The sequence below is a fragment of the Cyprinus carpio genome, chromosome B7 (assembly GCF_018340385.1).
Source record: "Cyprinus carpio isolate SPL01 chromosome B7, ASM1834038v1, whole genome shotgun sequence".
NCBI classification, from domain to species: Eukaryota; Metazoa; Chordata; class Actinopteri; order Cypriniformes; family Cyprinidae; genus Cyprinus; species Cyprinus carpio.
In genome coordinates, this window is record NC_056603.1 from 7,003,458 (window position 1) to 7,014,176 (window position 10,719).

Genomic DNA, 10,719 nt, shown 5'->3' on the forward strand with positions numbered 1-10,719 from the left:
AGGTTTGGTGCCTGTTTTAAGTGTCATCTCTATTCAATAAAGACAGACTTCTGCAACTAACTTGACTTTCTTTTAATAAACTTGAAAGCCTCTACACTCATTTCCACATGCGTTTACCCATAGCGTGCTTCCCTCTTCTGGTTCCAAACTACAACAAACATACAACAATTGTTCCTATTGTCACATCATTTCTCTTTTTTTTTTTTTTTTTTTTTTTTTTTTTTTTTTAACTTGCTACATGTAACTAGCATTCTGAAGAGCTCTTGATTTCTGATACGAACAAAAAATAAATTTCCTTATAACTTCTGTATATTAATATCACATTTCCTTAGTACAGTTTTCACATTTCATTTTTCTTTTTTTTTTTTCTTTTTTTTTTTTTTTTTTTTAACTTGTGATATAGTCTTTTAAGTATTGAGGTTTCTTTATCAATCGCCCTGCTTTCGTGACATTAGATGCTGGGATGTCTGTCTGTTTGGTGTTCTGCATCTGATTTTCCACATTGTTGGATGTTTGTGATTGAGAATCTGCAGGTTCCTGTGTGTTCTGTATTGTCAGCAACAACAGTCTCTGTTTGGTTGGAGACTCTGAGGGTCATTCCCTGGTCCCTTCGGAGATGTCTCCTGTTCCTCCTTATAACACCTCCAGACTGCCAACTGGACATTGTACGATCTTGAGTCAATGGGCTCCACCACCGTCCCCCTTTCTCCAGATCTTATGAGGCTCAAATGGTTGTATTCTGACAGGGTCACCTCGTTTTAGTGTGTCTAAGTCTTTGGCTGATCTGTCGTAGTATGTTTTGTTGCCGTTTGTTGATTTGTTATCAATTCTTTCAAAGAATTCTGATCTTTGGTTGTAGGAGGCTGGTTTTCGTGGGTAGAAGCGTCTTTGTGTGACGGCTCAGTAATCTCTGTGCTGGGCTGGTTGACAATCCGTGTGTTGGTGTGTTTTCTATGATCTAGGATTGCTAGATATGGATCCTGTCTTGACATTTGTGCTTTACGCATCAATCTCTTGGCAGTTTTGACTGCTGATTCTGCCTTGCCATTACTCTGAGTATAGCCATGTTATGAAGTTTTGTGAAGAAATGCCCAATGGTCACTGAACTTCTGAAACTCCTGTGATGAAAACTGTGGGCCATTGTCAGAGATGACGATGTCTGGAATACCCTGGCGGGCAAAGTGACCTTTTCAGCTTTCTTATAACAGTAGTCGATTTGGTGTCTGTCAGGTAATCAATTTCCCAAAAATTGGAATAATAGTCTACTGTAATTAGATAGTCCTTGTTGTCAAAAGTAAAAAGGTCAGTGCCTACCTTGGCCCAAGGTCTGTCCGGCATTTCATGTGGACGCAGTGTCTCCTTTTGCTGGTTACTGTCCACTGCGTGGCAGGTGTCACACTGGCTGTACATGTGATTTGATCTGGCTCATTCATTCCTTGCCAGTACACACACTCTCTGGCCCTCCTCAGGCATCCATCCACACCTAAATGCGAAGAGTGTATACATTGTGTTATTTCCCTCCAAAGCTGCTTAGGGATAACAGCTCGTTCTACTCTGAAAACAATGCCATCCTGGTAGCTCAACTCCTCTTGAAACAGGTAATAATGACCTATTTCTTTTGGTGTGTCAGCCTTGTTCTTTGGCCAACCTTGTAGTATAGTTTTAATCAGTGTTTGCAAAGTTTTGTCCTTTTTTGTTGCAGAACGGATAGACCCAAATTCTGTCTGCTGAGATCGGTACATGTTGTGTCATGTTTATTGTCTCTAACTCTGCTTCAACATCTCCCCTGGGTGTGCTCTCGGGCAGATATGCTCTACTTAGCGTGTCTGTTAGCCACATCTCTGGCCCTGGAACATACACAACCTCCACATCATATTTTTGAAGTCTCAGCATCATCCGTTGGAGTCTTTTAGGTGCACTCAATAATGGCTTACGGCAGGATGTTTTCCAAGGGTTTGTGATCACTTTGTGCTGCTACTTTCCGTCCGTATGTATAATGGTGAAACTTTTCCATCCCGAACAGTAGAGCTAGTAACTCTTTCTCTATCTGTGCGTAGCCCCGTTCTGTCTGTGTTAGGGCTCTGCTTGTGAATGCTACTGGCTTACCTCCTTGCATGAGTGCAGCACCAAGGCCTCCCTCTGAGGCATCACATTGGATGGTAAGTTCTTCATCAGGGTTATAATACTTTAACACTGGAGCATTTGCAATTGTTTCTTTTATTTTACAGAATGCCTCTTCGTGCTGTGCAGTCCATCTCCATTCACAGTTTTTGTGTGTCAACTGTCTCAGAGCCTCACACTGGTCTGAAAGATGTGCACAAAACTTTGAGAGGTAATTTACCATCCCTAGTAGTCTCTGAACTGCTTTTACATCTGTTGGTTTCTGCATGTGTGTTATTGCTCGAACTTTGTCTGGGTCTATTTTCAATCCATCAGATGTCAGGAGGTGTCCGATGTAAGAGACTTCTCTTTGTCTCAATTTGAACTTATCAGCATTTAGCTTGATAGCCTTTCCTCTCTGCATCGTGCTAGAAATACTTTCAGTTTTTCATCATGGTCTCTCTCAGCTGATTCTTGTGTCTCTCCTTGTCCTGTATGAGCACATCATCAGCAATGATGTATACTCCTGGCAGCCCCTCTAATGCGACTGTGAGCTTCCTCTGAAAGATTTCAGGGGCCGGACTTATGCCCATGGGCATGCGCAGCCATCGATACCTGCCGAACGGGGAGAAGAAAATGTGGTGAGATAGCTGGAGTCTTCCTCCAGCTTGGACGTGCCAGAATCCACTTTTAACATCGCACACAGTAAAAACACTTTGGCTTTTGACAGTTCAGGGAGTATGTCATCAATAGTAGGTAGTGGGAAATGACTCCGCTTTAAAGCTCTGTTTAAAGGTCTTGGATCTATACATACTCTGAGACTGCCGCTGGGCTTCTGTACGACCACCATACTACTGATCCAATTCGTGCTCCTCTCTACTGGCACAATGATTCCTCTCCTCTGCAGATCTTGCAGCTCTTCCTTCAAAGGTTTCATCATGGCTACTGGAACCCTTCTTTTTGGGAGCTGTACAGGTTTAACAGTGTTGTCAATCTCTATTTTGTACTCCCCCTCCAGGCAGCCATCACCCCTGAATACATCGGCATATTCAGTCTTTATCTGCTCTAATGACCACTGGCTGGTCGCAGGCTTTTCTGTGGTGACTATACTGTCTATTGCAAGAATGTTCTCATAATGTACTTTGATGAGCTTCATAGCTTCACTTGCCCTCTTCCCTATTAGGGGGACAGTACAGTTGTTATCCACCACCTGGAATTCCAGCCTGTACAGTTTGTGGTTTCTCGGGTTTCTTACTTTCAGTTTGCACTTTCCTAGTGGTCTCACTTTGCTTTGGTTGTACATTATTAGTACAGTCTTTGTATCCTCCAGTTTTATATCTGGGCTCAGCAGACTGATAGGAATTACATTGCAGCTTGCTCCACAGTCAATCTGAAATTTCACAAGGTCCTTTCCCAAAAGCATCCCTGCGTACAGCTGTGTTTTCTTTTCATTTTCTTCCTCTTTTTTCTTTACAGTCTCTGGATTTGCTACACCCACAGTGAGGATGTCCTCATACTCATCACTGTCCTGTTCAGTCACTTTGTTTACTGATTTATGGTTGTTCCTTGTCTCAGCTGGGCTCTACATTTAACTGCAAAGTGATTTGGCTTTCCACACTTTTTACATTTCTTACCAAAAGCTGGGCATTTCTGTTTGTTCTTTTCATGGTCTTTTACCACAGAATCTGCACGTGATCATACTGCCGGGTGGATGGCGATCTAGGCGTGCTCCTTGTCTGACGGCATGCACCTCTTCTCTACCGCGGCACCTGCAATGGCTTTGCTGTTCTGCCGCGACAGCTCCGCTGCTCTGCATATACGTATGCACGTCTGAAGTGTTAAATCTTTCTCACGAAGCAGTCTCTCTCTCTCAGTCCTTCGTTGTTAATTCCGCATACTATTCTGTCACGTATGAGTGAGTCTTTGATTTCTCCAAAGTTGCATGTTTTAGCAAGCATTCGCAACTCCGTGACGTAATTATCGATCGACTGCTCTGCTCCCTGGCTTTTTGAGAAGAATCGATAACGTTCTACTGTCTCGTTTATACTAGGATTACAGTGTTCATCAAACTTTGCAATATATGCGTTACCGTTCGTGCATCCGCGGCTACGTCACTCATTAGAGTTTCCAGCAGTTCCCGACCGCTCTCGCCGATGAGGTAGTAAAAACAATTTGACCTTCATCTTTTCCTCCGCGTCCGACATAGTCAGCTCCAAGTAGAGATTAAACTGGTCCCTCCAGGATTTCCAGGACTTGGAAAGGTTGTCGGCGTCCATGCACAACGGTGATGGGGGCTTTAATCCATCCATCTTGCAACTCTGCACAGGAGCAGCTCTTCGCCGTCTATGTCTTAACTTCTAAACTAACACTCTAAAAGTGCCCACGCTGCCACCATGTTTTAAGTGTCATCTCTATTCAATAAAGACAGACTTCTGCAACTAACTTGACTTTCTTTTAATAAACTTGAAAGCCTCTACACTCATTTCCACATGCGTTTACCCATAGCGTGCTTCCCTCTTCTGGTTCCCCACTACAACAAACATACAACAATTGTTCCTATTGTCACAGTGCCAGGCTAAAAGGGGACGTCTACATGTCTGTGTGACCGTGTGCATAATAACCCGTAAGCACATGGGCCACAAACATGGACTGCTGCAGGAACCGCATATACTCTTAAAAATAAAGGTGCTTATAATGTTCTTCACAGCAATGCCATAGAAGAACCATTTTTGGTTCCACAAAGAACCATTCGGTCAAAGGTTCTTTAAAGAACCATCTCTTTCTTACCTTTTTATAATCTGAAAAATCTTCTTTCACCTCAAAAAACCTTTTGTAAAACAGAAAGGTTCTTAAGATGTTAAAGGTTCTTTATGTAACCATTTAGACAGTCACCACAATCGGTTATTTGAAGTCTTCAAAATAGAACAACATTGACTGATCTGTTGGCTATATACCTGATTATTAAAATACAATTAGAAGTTCATCCATTGAAATAAAGGTAAAATTCACCCAGCAATTACAAATCTGTTATCACTTGCTGTTCAAAACCTGACCAGTTTCTCCCCCAGTTATTGCATGCTTTTATTGACAGTAGCCTACTTTTGCCTGTTAAGACATACCTTGACTTACAGACCTGTAAAGAGCTGTGTTTCTGACGATCAAGTTGGGAGAGGTGTGACCTGCGAGAGGTGCATTTACAAAGACTGATTGAAAGCATGCTTCATTTTTATTTCAACTACGTGACACTAGTAGTTCAAGAACTGCCTACTATAGCTTTATATTAATTTCAACATTTACTTACTGTGCATCCCACAGAATGTTCCCTCCTGGTGGAATGATCTGCCTTAGCCATCTTCCTTAGCCATCTTCAAGAAACAGCTAAAAACACATCTCTTCCATCTATACTTGACACTTTAACACTAGCACTTTATATTCTGAATCTATTTTATCTATTTTTTTTATTATTATTATAATAAAAAAACTTGACCCACTAACACTAACATTCAGTTTTTTTATTCTATCTACTTTTCTTTTTATTTATTAAAAAACCTTGACCCTTTAACACAACACTCTCTATTTCTATTTAATCTATTTTTTTGTTTATATATATATATACGTGTGTGTGTGTGTGTGTGTAAACTTGAACCTCAAACATTTACATTACATTTAGTCATTTAGCAGAAGCTTTTATCCAAAGCGACTTACAAATGAGGACAAAGGAAGCAATCAAAATCAACAAAAGAGCAATGATACAAGTGCTATAACAAGTCTCAGTTAGCTTAGCAGTACACGTAGCAAGTTTTTTTTTAATCATATAATAAACAAAGAAAACAGAATAGAAAAAGAATAGAGCAAGCTAGTGTTAGAGGCCTTTTTTGCTTTTGTTAATCGAAAGTCAGAATTATAATTGTATAGTAAATAAAAAGAAAACAAATAGATATAATGCAAAAAGATTAGAGAAGCAAGTGTTAGTTTAAAAAACAGTTAGTAAATAAATAGAGTGCAAAGTCTGAAGGTCTAAAAGTCTAAAACATTTGCACTCTGTTCTATTTACTTGCTTTCTTTCATTATATAAAAAAATGTCGCCCTCTAACACAAGCACTTTATTTTATTCTATCTACTTGTTTTCTTTTATAATATCTTAAAAACTTGACCCTATAACACTAGCTCTCTCTTTTCTATTTCTATTCTGTTTCTATCTTTTTTCTATTCTCTCTTTATTCTCTTTGTTTATTATAGAAAAAAAATAAACAAAACAAAACTGCTACATGTACTGTGTTAAACTATCTGGGACTTTTCACAGCACTTATTGTTACTCTGTAACCAACAGTGCACTCAACAATCTGGTAAGTGAGTGTGCACTGGGAAGCATATATTAAATAAAGACATGCTTATTTTATTTTCAGGACACAATAAAAATTACATGAACAATTTTGTTATATTATATTCTAGTTATATGCATTATATGCTCCAGTGATAAAGAGTGCTAATTTCACATGCAGTGATGATCTTGCAAACTTTTTTTGGTCTATATAAAAGTCTGCCTCCCGAAGCATCAAGGCAACGCCATCTACACTTGAGGAGGCCAATGGCTCTCTCAACTACGGAACGTGTGCATCATTGTAGTGCATTTCTTATGCACTCTGAGGGTTTGGGAATGGGGTAAGGAGCCAATGTCTGAAGGAGTAACCACTGTCACCTGCACAGTATAACAGATTAATTATACACTAGGCTTGAACTATAGAAAACATATAATGTATGTACATTATATGTAGTTTTAACTTAACAAAAAGCCAGCCATCGCGCACAGCACCTGCCTCAAGTCTATTCCCGACACTGATGTGCACTAGAATAAACAAGTCATGTGTTGAACCAGGTCATCTTGCCACGACATTTGTCAGAATCATGTTGGGCTCACAAATAACTTGCACATTTATGGAATGCATATGTTTTCAATTCACATAAACTCATGTGGAGCCCTTATAGCAATATGAGTGCAGTCAATTGTGCTGATTACATTTTACATTTATGCATTTAGCAGACGCTTTTATCCAAAGTGACTTACAGTGCAATCAGGCTATAATTTTTTTTTTTTTTAACAGTATGTCACGATTACAATTGGGAATCCAGACATTGCTGCAAATTGCCTTTTGATATTGGACTGTTCTCCAACATCTTGTTGAAACATTTTACAAAAATCAATCTCTTTCTTCACCATTCCCACATCTCAGACCTCAAATAAATATTACCCTTTTTAGACAGTTTCTGAAGTAAAGAAAATACTATACAAAATTTATAGAAACAACCAGGGTCCAGTTTTTTATTTACCCTTCTAAGATCACAAGTACCCTTGTAAGACCTATATGACAAATGAACAGAATACATTTCCAAAAGAAGCTTTGTGCAGAAACAAATCGCATCATGATAGTTGCAAACTTACCTATTGGCTAACTCGCGCTGGTAACTACTGGTTGCTAAAAATCCTAAATCTGAAAGGAATTGGGTGGGTACCAGGATAGCACAGGTTCGCCTGTTTGGTCTTTGTAATGTTGGGCCCAATTAAGCACTCAGATCCAAGAGCATGGCTCTAGGGAACCTAAATTGGCCTATTAGCCAGTCATCAACATGGGCCAAAAAATCTTCATGGTCTAAACATTTTTTCTCCCTAAGTCTGTCATTGACATAGTCCTCCAGAAATGCCAGTGCATCCATCATGCACTACTATATATGCAGAAGTGTCACCGCAGAATTTATGTTTAAAACTATCAGATTCAATCCTTTAAACCTTACAAATACAGACAATGAGTGATAAACCCATACACCTTAAGACCATTAGAAAATTAAAGTTAAGGAAGGACTTTTATCATTTATTGCCTTTTATTTGTTTAAATTGGTATTGTGAACATGCATGTATTTATGATAAGGACGCATAATGAGAATTAAAACTGATTTGTCTAATAGGGATCTATAAACAACTTTTCAAGTACAATAAGTTTAATTTCCATCATCTGGTGTCAGTCCCTCGACTCACCATCGGGTGTCGCCAAACAGCTCGGTCTCCAAAAACATGGGTCAGTTTGCATGCAGGTGCTTTTGCAAAGGAAGTGACGTATGCCTCTTTCAGGGCAGTTTTTGTACGTACGCAACGGTTATAAATAAGTCGCCAGTTTTTTTTCTCCTTAGCTCAGGTGAGACGCTCCTTATGTTATTTCTGGTTCAGGAGTGGCTTGGTTCTAGGAATGTGACAGCTGTAGCCCATTTCCTGAAGATGTCTGTGCTTGGTAACTCTTGATGTGCTGACTCTGGCTTCAGTCCACTCCTTGTGAAGCTCTCCCAAGTTCTTGAATTCGGCTTTTCCTGAAAATCTTCCCAAGGCATGTGTTCATCCCTGGTTTTTGTGCATCTTTTCCTACCACACTTTTTCCTTCCAGTCAACTTTCTATGAATATATTTCGATACAGCATCGATTCAGCGATGACCATCTGTGGCTTACCGTCTCAAAATGGATTATTCACATTTTTTGAAATACAGATTTTTTTTACAACTGTTAGTTGTAACCATCAAGATTAAAAAAAAAAAAACAAAAAAAAAAAAAAAAAACCTTGAAATATTTTAGTTTGTGTGCAATGATTCTAAAACAAAGTATGCTTTTTTAATTAAATTACAAAAAAATAAAGAACTTTTCCATGATATTCAGATTCTGTTTATTTTCTGTGAAAACAGGCTTACAAATGTGTCTCATTACAAGAGATCTGTAGATGTGTGCAGTGGAAATGGGTAGAGCAGTTTGAGAATAGAAACTGCAATACAAACCACGTCATTGATAAAGAGGTATAGGAGCATGTGAGCATGTCACCTCGCAGATCACATCTGACCCTTCCGGTGTTCACATTCCAGTTTTTGCTCTCCGTTGACATGTTATGACTCAAAATCGCTCAAAATAAAAATTAAGCAGGCAAATATAAAATAATTTGTGACCGACCAAGCAGTTTCAATGAGCACCAGCTCTCACTCACTCACAAAGACAGTCCTATTTTCAAATATAGCATAGTTCAGGGATCTACAACCCTGCTCTTTGAGAGCTACCACCTAGCAGACTTCATTTCCAACCTTGCTCCAACACACCTGTCTGTAATTATCAAGTAGCCCTGAACACCTTGATTAGCTGCTTCAGGTGTGTTTGATTGGGGTTGGAGCTGAAATCTGCAGGACAGTTGCTCTCCAGGAACAGGGTTGGAGACCCCTGGCATAGTTTCTTCTTACTATTATTTATTTATTTATTTATTTATTTATTGGCATACCGCACTTATCAATGCATTACTGCCATCTGCTGGTGACTCGGATCCGAAACACTTTCCTTATCAGAGTCCCATAAAGCCAGAAGCCCAAGCAGTGCTGTGTGTTCTGCTTGCACCTCCAGCATGATGCAGCCTATAGGAAGAGAACCTAACTCTGCACTCTGAATACTTCCATACACGTCCACATATATACACTTTGCACACTAATACCTTTAAATATCATATACCGCCTTATTTTGTATTCTATATACTAAACTGTACTAAGTATTAAATGAATGCAGAGACAATATTATGACCTATATCTGAATCTAATATTTTTATGTTAACTCTTTTCCGTCGACCCTCCATTCTTCTTCTCGTAACCACTTTCTCTCTTCATCATAATTTCTAGTTAATAATCACATGTTCAACAGTTTAAAGGGGTCATCAGATGCAAAATGTACTTTTAGATTGAACATAAATGTGTGTTGGCAGTGTGCAACCACCCTATAATGATAAAAATCCACCCAAGTAGTTCTTTAATATTCTGCTAAAATCATAATCCCTTTCTCAAATCAAGCCGTTCTCAGATTCCTGCATTGTGTCGACACACAGTCCGAGGCACCTTCCATGATTGTTGATTGAAAGTGGCATTGGAGCTGTTTTTGACAGGGTAAAAAGGTTGTTGTTTTACACTATTGAGAAATTTTAACCAAAGTAAAATTTTTAACCAAAGTCATGCCGCTGAATGGTCTTCAATGAGCCCAAAAGAGCCCATGTTACACCTCTCTTTATCTCCTCGCACGATGGCAAGTCAGTGACTCAAAGCACTAGTTTATTAATAAATACACGTTTTTAATCATTTTGCCGGTGCTTTGAGGCAATTTTTTTTATGGATCTAGCCTAATTCGCCTGCGTATATATTAAAGTATGGTTAATATATTATTATATTAATTAATTTAATATAACATGTGACTACTTGACTAGAAAAATCTTTAGTAGGGCAGGCCTACTTAGCACAAGGAAGCGCTCCATTTTTAAAATAAAATGCTATAATGACATTACGAAATGTGCGACAGCTGCAAAGTCATTATTGCACTGCACGAGTTATGCATGCTTAAGGAGTCAAATGTTTTATTATTATTAATATTATTATTATTACCCTAATTAGATTATGAAGAATGATTTGTTGATCTTGTGTCCCACCCGTCATACCCACAAATTATGCCTATGGTCAGGCTAAATAAAGCAGAAATTCAAGAGACAGTAAAACAAAACTTGACTCCCCAGGAGCTGATGTGAAATTACATGGATAGCTTCATATTAAATACAAAAATATTTT